Below are 20,343 nucleotides of genomic sequence, written 5' to 3' on the forward strand. Positions count from 1 at the left end.
GAAATTCTGCTAATGTATATGTTATTGGTTACATTTGTGTTTCATATTCTTCAGTCAGCCTGCTTGTCTGGTTTTATATGTTTGTGTATCTGTGTGGACATGTGGCTGTATGTGTCTGTTTGTGTACATTTGTGTAGCCGCTTGTGTGTGTGGATTTGTGTGTGTATGTGTGTATGTGCACGTGTGTCAGTGTGTGTATAAACTGGTGCTTTTTTGTGTTTATGTGCATGATTGTGAATTTTTGCGCACGTTTGCGTGTGTTTTGGTGTCAAAATATGAGTGGTTCGTTGTGCCTGGGTGTATGTTTATGCATGTGTTTCTATGTATGTGCCTATATGTGTGTTTGTGTCTACGTGTGAGCGTGTGTATGTTTGTGGGTCTGTGTGCATGTGTGTGTCGTGTTTGTGTATCTGTCTGTGTATTTGTATCAGCTGCCTGTAGCTTTGCCAGTTGTGGGTATTATTGGTACCGATGTAGAATATGTTGAACTTTCTGCTTATAAACGTGTTTTCTGTGAGATGCAAGCTGACATCATTGACCGAATGCAAAAATACAAGGAAGTGCCTCAAGAGAGAACACTGAAAACCCAGGGAGAATTCAATCACCAGTTTGGATTTGGATTTTGGGGAATCGGTCTTAGCATACGGTTAAGAGGAACAAGGGTGCTAAAAAAATACATCTTTATCATGATGGTCTTTTAAACCCTTCAGCCGGTAAGCTACATGACGTCTTGTAATGTCAGTAACTGAGTTCTTAGTCGAGTGAACCGTTTACTTCCAAACTCCCTGCTTGGGGACTGGGAGGATATTGAGTTAATAATCTCCCTCTCTCTGGTCAGCTCAGCAAATTGCCTTTGGGTTCTCCCTGCTGGAGGTGGAGATACAGAGAGTTCACTCGTCACCTTCCTCCTCTTTGGTCGGGAAAGTGGACGTAAAATGGGTTAGCACTGCCCCTTTGCTCTTTGCTGGGGAAGTGTGGGTACAGTGGATTAAATAATACCGCTCCACTCATTGTTGGAAGCATGTGCACAGTAGATTAACGAATGTCCCTCCCCCTCATTGTTGGAAGCGGGTGTACAGTGGATTAACTCAGCCCCCACCGTCTCTTTGTTGGGGAAGTGGGGGCACAGTGTGTTAACTAATACCCCTCCCCTCTCTTTGTTGGGGAAGTGGGGGCACAGTGTGTTAACTAATGCCTCTCCCCCCTCTTTGCTGGGAAAGTGGGGGTACGGTGCATTAAGTAATGTCCCTCTTCCTCTCTTTGTCGTGGAATTGGGTTACAGTGGATTAACTAATGCCCCTCCCCCTCTCTCTGTTGGGGAAGTGGGGAGACAGTGGGTTAACTAATGCCCCCCCCCCTCTCTGTGGGGGAAGTGGGGAGACAGTGGATTGATTAATGCCCCTCCCACTCTCTTTGTTGGGGAAGTGGGGTGACAGTGTATTAACTAAAGCCCATCCCTCTATTGGTGAAGTGGGGGTACAGTGGATTAACTAAAGCCCCTCCCTCTCTCTGCTGGTGAAGTGGGGGGGGGGGTACAGTGGATGAACAATTTCCCTTTCCCCTCTCTTTGACTGAGGATTGTTGGTCCATGTTTCTGTGTGACCCTCAATTCAGTTCCCAGTGGGTGTGATACAGAAACTTAAATCTGACATCAATTTTAAAGGGATGGACAATGGGAGAAGCAGGAACACCGAGGTCTAAATGTGATGTGTTTGTTTGTCTGAAATGGGGAATTGTCCGATTTCTTCTCACAGGGGGGAAAGTCAGTGAAGATATTTTGCTGAATTCTGTGAAGAGTGAGTTTTACACTGTCTCTAACCCAGGGTGTATCTGAGCTGGGAGCACTGGTTGTATCAGACTTGAGGCCGAGACCTGTAGAAATCCGGGTCTCAGAAACCAATCTGACATCAGCAAAGTGGAAGCTCCATTAATTAAGCGGCTGTGCAATTAAATCACAATTAGAGGAAAAATACTTTATTATTTTTATTTCAGTTAGACATGTAACCCATAGATTCTAGTTGACCTGAATTAACGGTGTCCATCAGAGCAAGGGAAATGTTCACAAAACTGGGTTTAGCGCTGGATTTATCAACCGTTCTGTTGATGATCTTCAAGGGGATGGCTTCATGTCCCACCACACAGGAGTAAGAAGCGCCGCTGGCCCACTCCTCCGCTGCAATGGATAACAGGCTGTACATGAAGAAGGAGCTATTGCCGTTCTCCTCCATCACCTCGGTGTTCTTGTAGTTCCCGGGATTCACCGGCTTGTCATTGACGGTCCACTTGACGAAGATCTCTCGGGGGGAGAAACCTCTCACTAAGCAGCTGAGGGAGACGAATTTCTGAGCGGAGACGTCTTCAGCCGAGACAAAAACAGGTAACTATAGGCCAGTGACCTTAACATCTGTCAGTGGGAAACGGTTAGAGTCCATTATAACGCATCCAATCGCTGAGCATTTAAACATACACAATATAATCAAACAGAGACAGCACGGCTTCGTGAAGGGGGAATCATTGCCTGACAAATGTATTGCTCTTATTTGAGGTGATAACGAGAAGGCGAGAGAGAGGGGGGCCAGTAGATGTAATATACATGAATTTCAAAACTGTGTTTAATAAATGAATGTACTATTCCCACGTTTGCAGATGACAAAAAAATAGGTAGAAAGGTGAAGATTACAGAATATCCACAGAGGGACAGAAACACCTTTAGTTACTGAGTAAAAACGAGGCTGATGGAATATGAAGTAGGAAAATGTGAGGTTAGACACTTTGGAAGGAGGAGGAACATTATTTAGATGGAGAAAGACTGTAGAAAGCTGGCGTAACGGGGGAATTGGAGGTCCTCGTGCAGAAAACACACAAAGCAAGTTCTGCAGGTAATATGGAGACAAATTGAATGTTGACATTTATTTCAAAGGGAATAGAATATAAACATGGGGAAGTCTGGCTAAAACTATACAAGGCATTAGTTAGTCTACACCTGGTATACTTTGAATAGTCTCGGTGCCTTTATCTAAGGAAGACAGATTGGTTTTGAAGGCAGTCCAGAGAAGGATCACGAGGTTGATCCCGAGTATGGATTCTCAGGGAGCTTCTTAGGATAGACGCTGAGGAGTTGTTTTCCCCTGTGGGAGCGTCTAGGAGCAGCGTGCAGGATCACAAAGTGAGGGTGCGCCCATTTAACACAGAGATGAGGTGGAATTTCCTCTCTCAGACAGTAGTGAAGATGTGGAATTATTTAACCCAGGGGGCTATAGATTCTGGGTCGGTCAGTATGTTCAAGGTTGAGAGGGACATATTTTAAATCAGTAAAGCCGGCAAGGGATATGGGGATAAGTCGGGAAAGAGGAGTTGAAGATTATCACATCAGATCAGTCATGATCTCACTGAAGGCTGGGCCGGTGTTGATGGGCCCAATGGCCTACATCTGCTCCTAAGTCTTGTGGTCTATGGTCTCGCTCCATCTAAACCCAATATCACTGTTGGGTTTCATTGTTCATTCATCTGCATATCAATTTCCCCCTTAAGATCAACAGGCCCAGAGTATTTAGTTAGTGGAATTACCAATCAGAATGGGCCATAAATACACTGAATGCTAAATACTGACCGCTGCACTGACACTAGAAATAGACACAATGCCTCACTTACTGCTTCAATCTCACCGCTCACCTATTTTTTTGTGGATTGAAATTCTTAAAGGAGTTGGCAGGTCCTGATGGCTCGCCACACAGTCAAACACAGCCCCACTCAGCCAGGATTGTGTCGAGATGTTTAATTTGCTGACCACACTCTCAGTATCTGCCCCAGGCTGCTCGGCAATCTCTGATTTCAGCGGCTTCTTCGCTTCACTCCAGGACACGTTGACTCCATAAGGAGCATTCGAAATGACGCAGGTTAAGGTTACAGTCGCCTCCAGTAAGACCTGTTCTATTGGTGACGGCAGTATTGTTACTGATGCATCAGTGCAAATGGAAGAATCTGTGATTGAGAAAATGAACCCAAGTTTCAGCTTCAGAATCAGGACAACAGTATTCAGCCTTCAATCTCCAACTGGGAATAAATCAACTTAGAAACTTCTAAAGATCGCCATTAATCTTCTATAGACAATGGAAAACCAGTTTGGTCTGTGAAAACTATTCTCATTGTGAAATACAGTCAGCCCCGATACCATTCTAATGAATCAGTATTGCCGCATTCCCAATACAAATATTCCATTCCTGATCTCAGGAACCTAATACCGAAGGCTGATCCATAAATAGGTTGGATGAAGTTTCCAACACTTCGTCCCGAGCTGTTATCAGTTAAGTGTTTCAGACACCACTGCCTCTCAAATACAATTAGCTGTCTCAGGATAAAGCTGATATCAAGTCCACCTCACTCACTAAATTACTTGAAGTTAGGACGAAACATTTATTTCTATATTCATAAAATCGTGAATGGCGAGCAATCCTAATGCAGCTCTTACATCAGAATGAAACACAAACTACGTGGCAGTAAATTAGAAGTTATTCTGTGCTTTGCACTAACTTCAGTAAATTCCTGATTTGGATTAACATCAGAGTGCAGGATGATTTATTGTTTCCTCTGTTTGTGTCTCTTACCAGACGCGGTGATGTTGTGACTTTGGGTGACCTCTTGATGAGTGACCAGGCAGGTATAGACCGCTTTGCTGAACCATTCCCCAGCGGAGACTGTCAGCCGACTGCTCGCCGAGAAGTTCCCGTTCACTTCACAGGCGGGAGAGGTGACAATTCCTGAACCCATGGGTTGTCCATTCTTCAGCCACCGTTATTGACTTTGGACGGAAATCGTTGATTGAACAGACCATGGTTGCAAATTTCTGTCTTGAGATTTCTTCATTAGAACTCACGGTGAGAACATTTGGATGGATGTCAGGTAGAGGACCTTCAAGAAACACAAGTTCGACATTTCTTGAAGAAGATGTTGGAACGAATAAAATGACTAATTATATTTGAAAAGTTTCTCTGTGGTCACTATTTCTCGCAGGAATCAGAACTATGCAGAGAACAATAAATGTGTTATGACCAAAGATGTAAATAAAGCAATCAAAGCGTCTGTTTCTCACAGTTTCCACAACACTTACATTTCATTCCAATGCTCTTGTCTGAGCCGCTGTGTCGAACCTCACAGCTGATTTTGCTGCATCCCCCCTCTGACTCGGTGATGGTTAACTGGCTGCTCAGGGTGTAGGTTCCCTTCTTGTTTCTCACTGACGGGTATTTCTTAACTCCAGTGGTGATCAGCTGCCCATCTTTCTTCCAGGTAAGGCTGGTGGTTTCTGGGGAATAGTCCATCGCTAAACAGCCGTAGGTCACGGAGCCGTCGGTGTTGTGTTGCTGTCAGGAGGAGACCAGGCTGTAGAGAGTGGGTGGAGACGGTGTCGCTGGGGGAGAATGGTCCATTGGACAAGTTAGACTCTGGTATTTGTAATTTTTAAGTAAACATATATTTCAAATTTCTCTGGAACTATGAACTGATCCCAGCATTTTCGCAATAAATCCTACATCCACATTTAAGCTCCGATTAGTTCTACTGCTTGTGGATCACCACTGTTTTGTCCCCTCTTTAGAAACACACATGTCTTTCTCCATTTCTGTCACATGACAAAACTGTCATTTTGATGCCATCCATCTGAATGGTGTTTCCCCATTATTTCAGCCACCATGTAAAATAAAATTCAAATGGCCCATAGTCCCGGAGACTGCTCTGTCCTTTTGAAAGCTGACTGGTGGTGATTTAACCTGAGGGCCACCATACCTCAGGCGAGAGGCAAGATTGAGAATGTGGGTCTTGATGAATAACTTCAGCCGGTCCAGAAATTGAACCCACGCTATCGGGATTGCTCTTCATCGCGAACCAGCCGTCCAGCTAGCTGAACTGTGTACGTCACAATCCAGATGTGTAAGTCACAATCCAGCTAACTGAGCTGCGTACGTCACATTCCAGCTAACTGATCTGGGTACGTCACAATCCAGCTGACTGAGCTGTGTTCGTCACAATCCAGCTGACTGAGCTGTGTACGTCACAATCCAGCTGACTGAGCTGTGTACGTCACAAATCAGCTAACGGAGCTGTATACGTCACAATCCAGCGAACTGAGCTGTGTACGTCACAATCCAGCTAACTGAGCTGTGTATGTCACAATCCAGCTAACTGAGCTGTGTACGTCACAAATCAGCTAACTGAGCTGTGTACGTCACAATCCAGCTGACTGAGCTGTGTACGTCACAAATCAGCTAACGGAGCTGTATACGTCACAATGCAGCTAACTGAGCTGTGTACATCACAATCCAGCTGACTGAGCTGTGTACGTCACAATCCAGCTAACTGAGCTGTGTACGTCACAATCCAGCTAACTGAGCTGTGTACGTCACAATCCAGCTGACTGAGCTGTGTACGTCACAAATCAGCTAACGGAGCTGTATACGTCACAATCCAGCGAACTGAGCTGTGTACGTCACAATCCAGCTAACTGAGCTGTGTATGTCACAATCCAGCTAACTGAGCTGTGTACGTCACAAATCAGCTAACTGAGCTGTGTACGTCACAATCCAGCTAACTGAGCTGTGTACGTCACAATCCAGCTAACTGAGCTGTGTACGTCACAAATCAGCTAACTGAGCTGTGTACGTCACAATCCAGCGAACTGAGCTGTGTACGTCACAATCCAGCTAACTGAGCTGTGTATGTCACAATCCAGCTAACTGAGCTGTGTACGTCACAATCCAGCTAACTGAGCTGTGTACGTCACAATCCAGCTAACTGAGCTGTGTACATCACAATCCAGCTAACTGAGCTGTGTACGTCACAATCCAGCTAACTGAGCTGTGTACGTCACAATCCAGCTAACTGAGCTGTGTACGTCACAATCCAGCTCACAGAGCTGTGTACGTCACAATCCAGCTAACTGAGCTGTGTATGTCACAATCCAGCTAACTGAGCTGTGTACGTCACAATCCAGCTAACTGAGCTGTGTACGTCACAATCCAGCTAACTGAGTTGTGTCATAAGTAATATTCCGTTATGTTCTTCCTCCTACCAAAGTGTCTAATCTCACATTTTCCAACATTCTGTTCCATCTGCGAAGTTTGTACGTCACAATCAACAGCACTTGTGATGAAGAAGTTGTCTCTTCATTTCTATCATTACAACTTTGGAAATTGCCTCATTCAAGCTGACTGCTGCTCCTTCATTTCTCTCCCTCATTATTCCCCAATCCCCAAAACAAAGAATTCGACTTTCCTTCAAGAAATGTACTTATGTAATTACAATAAAACTCTTAATTTGAGTAATTGCAACATTCTCTAATTTTAGGATCATGCACAGTGACAGCAGAAGTCGGCCATTCGGTCCGTCGAGCCTCCTCCCCCATTCAATAAGCTCCTGGCTGTGCTGATTGTGGTGTTAACTCCGCATTCCGCCTGTCACTGAGACCGGACTGCCTGCAATCCCCCCGCACCCCGCCCCGCGCTCTCTGAGCGTTCACCATCTCTCTGCGATTCCCGCTGGATCACTGCACCTTTCTCCTGCTCCCTTCGCTTTATTTAAGCTCTCTGCATTTGACCACAGCTCTCTGCGCTTTCCTCCATCTCCTTGTGCTTTGCCCATATGCTCTTCACTTTTCCCGGTTCGTTGGAAGTTTTCCCGGTTCCTGGCGCTTTCCGCGGCCTCTTTGAGCTTTTCGCCAGTGTGTTGCACTTTACCCCGATTCTTATCGTCCATTCAATGGACTTTCTTCGGAACACTGCTATTCCCTCAGCTCTCTGCGCCTTCCACCAGCTCTCTGCATCTTCCCCTCGCTCACTCCGCTGTCTACCAGCTTTCTGCCCTTTGCTACATCTCCCTGTGCTTTCCCCAGCATCTCTGCCCTGTCCCCCACATCTCTGCCCTGAGACCCACATCTCTGCCCTGTCCCCACATCTCTGCCCTGTCCCCACATCTCTGTGCTTCCCCCCATTCCTGCCCTGTCCCCCACATCTCTGACTTGTCATCACATTTCTGCCCGATCCCCACATCTCTGCCCCGTCCCCCACATCGCTGTGCTTCCCCCCACTCCTGCCCTGCCCCCCACATCTCTGCCTTGTGCCCACACCTCTGTCCTTTCCTCACATTTCTGTCCTTTCCCCACATCTCTGCCCTGTCCCCACATCTCTACACTGTCCCCACATCCCTGTGCTTCCCCCCTATTTCTGCCCTGTCCCCCACGTCTCTATGTTTTCCTCCCATCCCTGCCCTGTCCCTCACCTCCTTGCTCTTTTCCCTGCCCTGGCAGTTTCCCCGCCTCCGGCGCCTTCTCCCGGCTGTCTGAACTATCCTCCGTCGCTCGCCAATGGGCAGCACGGTAGCCTTGTGGATAGCATACACAGCTCCAGGGTCCCTGGTTCGATTCTGGCTTGGGTCACTGTCTGTGCAGAGTCTGCACATCCTCCCCATGTGTGCGTGGGTTTCCTCCGGGTGCTCCGGTTTCCTCCCACAGTCCAAAGATGTGCAGGTTAGGTGGATTGGCCATGATAAATTGCCCTTAGTGTCCAAATTGTCTTTATTGTTGGGTGGAGTTACTGGGTTATGGGGATAGGGTGGAGGTGTTGACCTTGGGTAGGGTGCTCTTTCCAAGAGCCGGTGCAGACTCGATGGGCCGAATGGCCTCCTTCTGCACTGTAAATTCTATGATGAAAAAATCTCGGGCCACACAGTCACATTCCGGCGCCAGTCGTGCTCATGTCTCGCTCCAGTTCTCCCTTTCTCTCTCATTGCAGCCATTCCCTCGCTGATTTAGGGACCTTGCATAAGAGAGAAGAGTGAGTGAGTAGGGTAGGAGAGTGAGTGCGGGTGAATGAGTGTGGTGGTATGTATTAGGGGTCATGTGGTACCTGTGAAGCCGAGAGGCTATTGGCTGACAGGTCCCGGGTCCTGGTTGGATCTGCCGACTTCTGGCTCCGCCCTGAAGGCGGAGTATAAGAGCTCGAGCTTCTCCCCGCAGCCTCATTCTGTTGCTGAGCTGCTGGGGACAAGTCTCGCTTAATAAAGCCTAGATCGGCTTCATCGCTTCTCGTCTCGCGTAAGTCATTGTGCGCTACAATTTATTAAGTGAGCTTAAAAGACTATGGAGCTCCGGATCGCCCCGGAGTGCCTGCGGATTAGCCCCCACGCAACGAACTGGCTAGCATGCTTTGAAAACTACCTTCGAACGGCCCCCGGCCGGATCACGGAAGAGCAGAAAATGCAGGTCCTGCACTCGAGGGTGAGCCCGGAAATTTACTCACTAATAGAAGACGCAGAGGATTTCCCGACAGCGCTCGCATTGCTGAAGGGCATCTACGTTCGGCCCATAAACCAGGTCTACGCGCGCCACCAACTCGCGACGAGACAGCAAAGTCCCGGAGAATCGCTCGAGGAATTCTACGGCGCACTGATAATTTTGGGACGAGGCTGCAACTGCCTGCCAGTGAACGCGATCGAACACACGGACCTGCTAATTCGTGATGCATTCGTGGCAGGCATGAACTCTCCCCAAATTCGTCAAAGACTTTTAGAAAGAAATTCGCTAGGACTCTCAGAGGCACGGGCCCTTGCAGCCTCCCTTGATGTGGCCTCCCAATACGCCCGCGCCTACGGCCCCGACCGCGCGGCAGCCCCTTGGGCTACGTGGACCCCCGTCGCGATCAACTCCCCGGCACCCCCCCCCCCACCCCCCCCCACCCCCCCCCCCCCCACGCAAGCTTGCGCGGTTAAAGCGCCAGACCATCCCCAGGGTGGGGGGGGGGGCCGCTGCTATTTTTGCGGGCAGGCAAAACACCCCTGGCAGCGCTGCCCGGCCCGCGCAGCTACTTGTAAGAGCTGCGGCAAAAAGGGCCATTTCGCGGCAGTGTGCCGGTCCCGGGGGGTCACCGCAATCCCCGGAGAAGACCGAGGACAGCACATCCCAAACACCCCCCAACCCAGCGTCCCGCGGGCGCCGCCATTTTGGGTCCCGGGCACCCAAATGAATATCTCCCCCTAGCCCCCCTCCACCCCCATCCTATCCTCTCCCCCTCTCGGTGTTGGTTTATTTCTGGGATCCACTGCCTTTCTGCTGTAATGTGATTGACGGCACAGGCATATATAGGGATATTTATATTTGTGTACTGGTATTTCTCCATATGTGTGTCATATTGAGATCACTTCTACCTTTGCTGCTACTCAGATTCTCTCCAATCAGACGGAACATGAACATTGCAAGATGCCCGGATGTTGACTGTGTATCAGGATCGTCAGGATAGATCGTATTGATGTGTGACGTCAATATCCTCTTCAACCCTCATGTCACGTCCAAGTGTTCCACTGGGTCTTGGTGGCTCCAGTCTGACAGAAACGGACTGAAATCAATAATAATTTCAAAATTCAGAATCAGCCTAATTTTGACCAACGTAACGGTCACCCGCACCATAATCATTATTATTTAATTAACAATAATATCTGGTTACACAGTGAGTGGAGAATGGGGGTTTTGCAGTGAAGGAAATACTGAGTAGAGAGACCATAACGAGGAGAGCGAGAGGCGGTTCCCGCTATAGTTCCTGAATCAATCGCTCTTCGGCGCAGGTAATTATCTGTCAGAGCAGAAATCCAGATTCAGGTCCCACTGCACTGAGATCCAACAAGACACAAGAATCGAGAAGCGGCAGCAATGTCGAGGATATCACAATGGTATAAGAGCACCAAACGGAAACTGTGACCGGGAACATCGCAGACGTAAAGCTGAAAAAGTGTGCGGCGGTTATCAGCTGCAGTCGCAAGTGAGTAAGCGGAAATAGCGACATTTGAACATCCAGCAGCCTGTGACCATCCTGCACCCGCTCACTGCTCAACTCACTGAGAACAATATCGTGTCGGAGGGGCGGGAAGGGACAAGATTCAACTGACGCTACCTGCACCTGTTTGTAAGAGGTATTTCTATTGCATTTTTCACCTTGCATTTAAATCACGGTTGTTTCCCGTTCTCAAGTTCTGACAATATCTTTTTAAATGTTCTACTGATTCTTCTTCTCTCATCAATTTTGGCCCCAGACTCCAAATGGTAACAACTCACAGTGCAATTAACACTCCTCCGTTGCACGCGGTGCGGTGGCCAAGAGGAAAGGCGTTGGTCTCGTAAACCGAAGATCGCGGGTTCGAATCCCGTCCGTGCCTCGGTGCAGTTGCTAGGCTTCCTTGCGCTCTTTGTGCTAATTCACCCTCGATCCTGTTGCTAAATGTTTATTTCTTTCGTTGGCTCTGAATATAGCGGTCAATATGGTCGCCTTCTTTAATTCTAATTACGTTTGCTCTCGAGTTGCCAGGTGTCTTTCGAGACCGCCACAAGGTGCAAACCATAAGTGGAAGTAAGGCCATTCGGCCCATCGAGTCCACTCCACCATTCAATCATGGCTGATTTCAACCTCATTTACCCGCTCTCTCCATAGCCCTTAATTCCTCGAGAAATCAAGAATTTATCAACTTCTGTCTTAAAGACACTCAACGTCCCGGCCTCCACCGCCCTCTGTGGCAATGAATTTCACAGGAGAAATTTCTCCTCATCTCTGTTCTAAAGTGACTCCCTTTTATTCTAAGGCTGTGGAAGGCCCTGCTAATGGAAACAACTTCCCTACATCCACCCTATCTAAGCCATTCATTATCTTGTAAGTTTCTATTAGATCTCCCCTCAACCTCCTAAGCTCCAATGAATATAATCCCAGGATCCTCAGACGTTCATCGTATGTTAGGCCTACCATTCCTGGGATCATCCGTGTGAATCTCCGCTGGACCCGCTCCAGTGCCAGTATGTCCTTCCTGAGGTGTGGGGCCCAAAATTGCTCACAGTATTCTAAATGGGGCCTAATTAATGCTTTATAAAGTTTCAGAAGTACATCCCTGCTTTTATATTCCAAGCCTCTTGAGATGAATGACAACATTGCATTTGCTTTCTTAATTACGGACTCAACCTGCAAGTTTACCTTTAGAGAATCCTGGACTAGGACTCCCAAGTCCCTTTGCACTTCAGGATTATGAATTTTGTCACCGTTTAGAAAATCGTCCATGCCTCTATTCTTTTTTCCAAAGTGCAAGACCTCGCACTTGCCCACGTTGAATTTCATCAGCCATTTCTTGGACCACTCTCCTAAACCGTCTAAATCTTTCTGCAGCCTCCCCACCTCCTCCATACTACCTGCCCCTCCACCTATCTTTGTATCATTGGCAAACTTAGCCAGAATGCCCCAGTCCCATCATCTAGATCGTTAATATATAAAGAGAACAGCTGTGGCCCCAACACTGAACCCTGCGGGACACCACTCGCCACCGGTTGCGATTCCGAAAAGAACCTTTTATTCCAACTCTCTGCCTTCTGGCTGACAGCCAATCGTCAATCCATATTAGCACCTTGCCTCGAATACCATGGGCCCTTATTTTACTCAGCAGGCTCCCGTGAGACACCTTATCAAAGGCCTTTTGGAAGTCAAGATAGATAACATCCATTGGCTCTCCTTGGTCTAACCTATTTGTTATCTCTTCAAAGAACTCTAACAGGTTTGTCAGGCATGACCTCCCCTTACTAAATCCATGCTGACTTGTCCTAATCCGACCCTGCACGTCCAAGAATTTAGAAATCTCATCCTTAACAATGGATTCTAGAATCTTGCCAACAACCGAGGTTAGGCTAATTGGCCTATAATTTTCCATCTTTTTCCTTGTTCCCTTCTTGAACAGGGAGTTACAACAGCGATTTTCCACTCCTCTGGGACTTTCCCTGACTCCAGTGACTTTTGAAAGATCATAACTAACGCATCCATTATTTCTTCAGTTATCTCCTTTGGAACTCTAGGATGTAGCCCATCTGGGCCTGGAGATTTATCAATTTATAGACATCTTAGTTTCTCTAGCACTTTCTCCTTTGTGATGGCTACCATATTCAACTCTGCCCCCTGACTCTCCGGAATTGTTGGGATATGACTCATGTCTTCTACTGTGAAGACTGACGCAAAGTACTTATTTAGTTCCTCATCTATTTCCTTGTCTCCCATCACTAGATTACCAGCGTCATTTTGGAGCGGCCCAATGTCAACCTTTGCCTCCCGTTTGTTTTTAATGTATTTAAAGAAACTTTTACTATCATTCCTAATGTTACTGGCTAGCCTACCTTCATAATTGATCCTCTCTTTCCTTATTTCTCTCTCTGTTATCCTCTGTTTGTTTTTGTAGCCTTCCCAATCTTCTGACTTCCCATTACTCTTTGCCACATTATAGGCTTTCTCTTTTGCTTTGATGCATTCCCTAACTTCCTTTGTCAGCCATGGCTGCCTAATCCCCCCTCTGATAACCTTTCTTTTCTTTGGGATGAACCTCTGTACTGTGTCCTCAATTACTCCCAGAAACTCCTGCCATTGCTGTTTACTGTCTTTCCCACTAGGCTCTGCTCCCAGTCGATTTTCGTCAGTTCCTCCCTCATGCCCCTGTAGTTACCTTTATTTAACTGTAACACCTTTACATCTGATTCGACCTTCTTTCTTTCAAATTGGAGATTGAATTCTACCATATTATGATCACTGCCTCCTAAGGGTTCCCTTACTTTAAGACCTTTAATCAAGTCTGGCTCATTACATAACACGAAGTCCAGAATGGCCTGTTCCCTCCTGGGCTCCATCACAAGCTGTTCCAAAAAGCCCTCCTGTAAACATTCAATGAATTCCCTTTCCTTGGGTCCACTGGCAGCATTATTTACCCAGTCCACCTGCATATTGAAGTCCCCCATGATCACCGTGACCTTGCCTTTCTGACATGCACTTTCTATTTCGTGGTGCATTTTGTGCCTGCGGTCCTGACCACTGTTAGGAGGCCTGTACATAACTCCCATTATGTTTTTTTTGCCTTTGTCGTTCCTCAACTCGACCCACACAGACTCCACACCATCTGACCCAATGTCGTTTAGTGCTATTGATTTAATTTCATTCCTAATTAACAAGGCAACCCCGCCCCCTCTGCCCACCTCTCTGTCTTTTCGATAGATTGTGAATCCCTGGATGTTTAAATGCCAGCCCTGAACCCCCTGCAACCACGTCTCTGTGATGCCTACCACATCATACCTGCAAGTCACAATCTGGGCCACAAGCTCATCTACCTTGTTCCGTACACTGCGCGCATTTAAATACAGCATCTTTAATTCTCTATTGACCGTCCCTTTTTGTTTTCTTAGTGTGGTGGACATTGGTTTACTGAGCCTTTCCATACACTGTGTCATATTTTGTGGGATGGGGACTATCGTAACCTCACCTGAGTTTTGTCTTTTCGTGCTTTTTTGTATTCCTAAGCAGCTACGCTTCCCACTGATTACTTCACCTCTTGGTTCCCTGACTTCCCCTCCCCCCCCCCCCCCAATCTCTAGTTTAAAGTCCTATTGACCACCCTATTTACTCTTTTCGCCAGAACACTGGTCCCAGCTCAGTTCAGGTGGAGACCATCCCAACGGTATAGGTCCCCCCTGTCCCACAACTGATGCCAGTGTCCCATGAAAAGGAACCCCTCTTTCCCACACCACTCTTTCAGCCACGTGTTAACTTCCCTTATTCTTGCCTCTCTATGCCAATTTGCACGTGGCTCGGGCAGTAATCCGGAGATTATGACCCTTGAGGACCTGTTTTTAAATTTGAATCCTAGCTCTTTATAATCTCTAAACAGGTCCTCTTTCCTAGACTTGCCTATGTTGTTGGTACCGACATGGACCACAACAACTGGATCCTCCCCCTCCCTCTCCAGTTCCTTTCAAGCCGGTCAGAGATGTCCCACACCCTAGCACCGGGCAGACAACATACCATGCGGGACTCTTTATCCTGCTCACAAAGGACACTATCTATCCCCCTGATAATAGAATCCCCTACAACTACAACTTGCCTATTTACTCCCTCCCCTTGAATGGCCTGCTGAACCATGGTGCCTTGGTCAGCTGACTCATCCTTCCTGCAGCCCTGTTCGCCATCCACACAGGGAGCAAGTGCCTCATACCTGTTGGACAGGGTCAAGGGCTGAGGCTCCTGAGTTCCTGACTGCTGGTTCCCTTTACCTGCCTGACTTGCAGTCACACCCTGCTGTCCCTGGCCACTGGCAGGATTTAAACTACTTACTCTGACAGGTGTGACTGCCTCCTGAAACACAGTGTCCAGGTAAGTCTCCCCCTCCCGGATGTGCCTCAGTGTTTGAAGCTCAGACTCCAGCTCATCAACTCTGAGCCGGAGCTCTTCGAGCAGCCAACACTTACTGCAGATGTGGTCGCTGCAGCTCTCAATGGGATCTGCCAGCTCCCACATCAAGCAGCTCAAGCACATCACCTGACCAGCCATCACTAATTAATTAATTAGTTTAATTTAAGTTTACGAGTTTAGCAGTGATTTGTTTTAAAATTTGGGGCAGATTTGCTATCAACCAATCAGATCACAGCTTCCCTCTGACGTCACTTTTTTGGGGGAAAACTGGAAAACAGGAAGTTACCGTTAGGTTTTTATATTCACAGAGACTGCAGACCAAGACAGAAACCGAAAGACTCGATACACCAGTTAGTTACTTCAAAGTCAAATGCTTATTTATTTACACACACAGTTAAATATACTCATGCCCAAATATAACTAAACTATCACTACTGCTAATGCAGCTTCGGGCGCCCACTCAGTCAGAGGACCAATGGCCGTTGTTTGGTTCTGAGGCTGCTGGGGTGGAACTGGTACGGGATAACAGCTAAGGTCGTCTGTCTGGTAGCGTGCGTTGACCTTGGACTTACTTGTTTCTGTTGCAGCCGTTGGACAGGTCTCTCCTCGGTGAGAACCAGATCCAAGAGAACGATTCTCTCTTAGGAGTTCCTTCTTACAAAAGAGTTCTCTTTTGAGCGGGCCTTGAACTTGGCCCCCAATCAATTGGGCCGTTTCTGGATCGTTCCTATGGATTTCATCCAATAAAGGAGTGGGTGCCCTGATGGCTGGGCGTGTCCTAGGTGGCCGTTGGCCTGCTTTGTTCAGGTCTCCTCTGGCGCCGGGGTGTCTGCCTTAGTATCGGTTACTCAAATGTTACTCTTTTGTTCCTGGAGATGGGCCATTACTATGCTAATGGGCCTACAGTTTGGTCTTCTCTGCAGCTCCAATAAACAAACAAACCCAGAACCTGAACCTAGGGGATGGTTTAGCACAGGGCTAAATAGCTGGCTTTTAAAGCAGACCAAGGCAGGCCAGCAGCACGATTCAATTCCCGTACCAGCCTCCCCGAAGAGGAGCCAGAATGTGGCGACTAGGGGCTTTTCACCATAACTTCATTTGAAACCTACTTGTGACAATAAGCGATTTTCATTTCACCTGCTTGTTTTCTCCGTATTGTCCATTTTCCCTGCAACCTTTGCAAAGTGTCCATTTTGTAATCGAGAAGTGGCCATCCCAGATGGCTACACACCCTCCTTGTGATCCTCAATGCGAAGCGCGAAGGATCACATTACCATGGCGCCTTCGTTCTCTGACCAAGCGGGGCACCCATAAGCACTTCACTGGCTCTACACTGCCCTATCCTATGAATCACAATTTTTAACCTAAAATCATTTTACATGTACACATCATTATAAAACTCTACGGGGCGCTATGACATTCAGGCATGCATTACAAAATAAAAAACTGGAACCCTAACTATCCTCAATAAACTATCCTCACTCAAGCAATAAATAAAAAATCGAGAACACTTTAAACTGTACAAATAGCAGCAACACAAGTTCCTCTGGCTTGGCAGTCAAGCACAGAGGTTTACATTTCTTTATTGAATGAACAAAACACACAAAGATAAACGGATGCACTTTAATTCACTCGAGGGGTTGGGGGGTTTGGTGAAGTCCGAAAATAGGGGACCTAAACGTGTATACCGGGGTGCGAGAGCGGGAGGCTCTCCTTCGCCTTTTCCTGAGTCGAAGTGTCTGCACGGCACTGCAGAGTATTTCCAGTACTAAGAGTGCTTCTACTGTGTAAGATAGTGAATACCAGGTGATAAACTTGTCACACCAGGTCGGGGTATCAGTAACTGTCTCGGGGGTAACTATCTCGGGGTTAACTATCTCAGGGTACCGTGTATGGCAGGGATGGGAATCATTCACGGTCTGTGTGGTAGGGGTTAGGGGGGTAACGTCCGTGTGCAACTGAAGGGGTCCCGCGAAGATCCAGGTGAAAAACGCGAAAGTTGTCTTCATCTTTCCTTTTTTCTGTCTTCTTCTTTTTCTTCCTCTGGGGTTCCTGAGGTTCTGGAGATCTATGGACACAAGCATAATATCTGTTATTATCTTGCTTAAGAGCTCGTATGTCTGTCTGTCTGTCCTTTGTTGGCAATTACCCATTATAATTGGTCACCATCTGTGACTCCCTCATTTTCTGTTTTTTAAACCGAATCTTTGGACAAGACATCCGAGAAAAAGACTGACACAGTGCGAGCCGCCTCGCAGCCTGTGCGATCTACCATCCTAGTGTTTGAGAATGTAAATAGCATACGGAAGCAAACTAAGGGTAGCCAGAAACAAACAAAAGAATTTTGAACGTAACAAGCCAAAATGGGGTGCCGGTAAGAAATGGGGGGAATCCCCGGGTAGGACGATGATCAATGCCGTTTGTGGTCTACCCGAGCGTAGCTGTCCAGAGGGGGGTCCTCAGGCTGGGCGGAAACCAGTGTCGTTTCTCCACTGCCTGAGCAACCGGCAGGAATGGGTAAGAATGTGGTCGTCGTGGGGGCTGCCTCTCGTAATCGAATCAGAAGAGTTGCTATGAGTGGTGTCTGTCGCCAAACTAGTTCCTCTGAACCGTTGTCTGTTGACAAACGTGTTCCATTAACAGCCATTGGGTAGTCCTGCCTGCATCAAGACGTGGCATGGGGCCATGAAACATTTAAATTCACAAGCAACATTTAACATGTACATTAAACGAACAAATATACATTACAAACATGGTGCAGGTTCCAACCGAAAGGACACCGTATCTCTCCATCGGTTCCTTTTTACCATCATGTGGACACCTCATTGCTCAGTTGCGAATAGGGTCGCAAAGGGATTCGTTTGGTGGGAGTCAAACTCTATGTCATCATCTTCTCCCGGCTGCCATACTCTTGACTGGAGTAGTTTGGCTAAAGCTGCTTGCGGCGAATTGGGGTCCATCTCATCATTCCGGATGAGCCTGAACGAACTGTCTCGGTGCCAGAATCATGTGTCGAGGTTGGAGCTACTAGGTTTTAATCTGTAAGCGTCGGGCGGTGGGTCTGGGTCAGGGGCTTTGATGTATGTGATTTTGAAGGGATCACTGGAATCATGCTGGGAGTGGGGCGTTGACGAGGGGTGTATTCATAACGTGCTGTGCTGTGGCTGTCATCATTGCTATCGCTATCACTGTCGCTGTCGCTGCTGGTTGAAGGAAGGGAGAGGCGGAGTCGTGCTTCTGGGGGTGGAGTTGAAGTTGTGCCTGAGGACGGGCTGGACTGGCTGGGGGAGGGTAGGAATGCGTCATCTGTGGGCGGGTGTGCTCATCTGCTGCTGCGAGCGAGATGTGGTGTGCATGGTTGTTCTGCGAGCCATAAGCCTTAAGCTGGTTTATGTGAAACCACGCAGACTTGCCATTGGGATATGTGATCTTGTATACCGAAGTGCTGACTTTGTCCGAAATGGAGTACGGTCCGGAAAATTTTGGGGAAAGGAATGAACTGGGGTTGTATAGGGAAAGCATCTCTTGCTGTCCTACTACAAACTCGGTGGCGTGTACCGTTTTATCGAAACAAGCCTTGCTTTGTTTCCTCCTGGTCCCAAGTCTCACAGCTGCTGCATGCTGGGTTGCCTTTATGTTCTCAATAAGCTGCTGTACAGCATTTTCATGCGTGAGGGCGGTGATTGCGGGACTGGCCAAATCCAGTCCTAATAAATACTCTGTCCCTTTCATGGGGCGTCCGGTCATCAGATTGTGGGGGGTGTATCCTGTGGACGTGGATACCATGTTTCTAATGAACATGGTGTGGAGATGCCGGCGTTGGACTGGGGTGAGCACAGTAATAAGTTTTACAACACCAGGTTAAAGTTCAACAGGTTTGTTTCGATGTCACTAGCTTTCGGAGCGCTGCTCCTTCCTCAGGAAGGAGCCTGAGGAAGGAGCAGTGCTCCGAAAGCTAGTGACATCGAAACAAACCTGTTGGGCTTTAACCTGGTGTTGTAAAACTTCTTACTGTTTCTTATGAACATCAGTGCAAAGGGGAGAACTGAGTCCCAGGTGCTGTTGTTTTGATGCACCATTTTCCTGATAGTGGTTTTTAGAGTTCTGTTCATCCTCTCTACAATGCCGCTTGACTGGGGGTGGTATGCAATGTGAAACTTCTGCCTAATTCCGAAAATTGTGAGGATGTTTTTCATTACTCGTCCTGTAAAATGGGAGCCTTGATCGGACTCTATACTGCGTGGGAGGCCCCATCTTGTAAAGATGTGCTGTGTTAGGATTTTAGTTGTTGTTTTGGCCATATTCTTCCTGGATGGAAAAGCTTCCACGCATTTTGTGAAGGTGTCGATGACCACCAACACATACTTAAAACCATTTCTGCAGGGGGGTAGGGGTCCTATATAATCTATCTGCAAATTCGTCCAGTTAACGGGGCGGGTGTGACTAAGCTGAGCCTCTCGTGCATATCTGACCGGATTGTTCTGGGCACAGATCAAGCAATTTTCAATGTAGTGAGTAAAATCGGCTTTTAAATCAGGCCACCAGCAGAGAGGTTTGAGATGGGTTAGGGTGCGTTCAATGCCTTGGTGTCCATGATTGTCATGGAACTGACAAATAATCTGGTTCCTGTCCTGGCATGGAACTACATAAATGCCTCCTTTCAAAATCACACCGTGATGTGTGGTGATTGTGTTCTTAAACTTATCGTACGGGGCTGGGAAGGTCCCTTTTAAAACTTCCCTGAGCTTTTGATCGTCTTTTTGGGCTTTCGCTAGATCCTGAATGTTAGTCTGTGAGACCTGAACCGCGTGTACTGTGGTGCTCTCGGTGGGGGTGGGGGTTCCAAAAGTAAACATTCCTGGAGCCTGTCTTCGCTAGGGCGTCTGCTTTAACATTACAAGGGGGGAAATAGCGGTGATGACTGCGAACCTTAATTATGTCATATTTCCTATCTTTAGCTGTCTCTAGGATATGCTCGAGTAATGGGGCTGAGGGTAGGGGCTTTCCGTCTGCAGAAACGAATCCTCTAGTTTCCCACAGGGGTAGGAATTCTGTTGAACTATATCAGACATATAAACTGTCCGAATATATGTCTGCTGGGTTCGGAAAC

The 20,343-nt window shown here is 47.5% G+C and overlaps 1 protein-coding gene and 1 non-coding gene across 3 annotated transcripts in view; both read left to right on the forward strand.

The window, feature by feature from the left end:
• Positions 1–20,343, forward strand: part of LOC140421475 (uncharacterized) — an 856,937-nt gene that overhangs the window by 501,467 nt on the left and 335,127 nt on the right. The gene's annotated exons all lie outside the window — the stretch shown is intronic.
• Positions 11,122–11,193, forward strand: trnat-cgu (transfer RNA threonine (anticodon CGU)). Its single transcript has one exon. It is a non-coding gene; the product is annotated as a tRNA-Thr (tRNA).

Source organism: Scyliorhinus torazame, chromosome 5 (assembly GCF_047496885.1).
Source record: "Scyliorhinus torazame isolate Kashiwa2021f chromosome 5, sScyTor2.1, whole genome shotgun sequence".
NCBI lineage: Eukaryota > Metazoa > Chordata > Chondrichthyes > Carcharhiniformes > Scyliorhinidae > Scyliorhinus > Scyliorhinus torazame.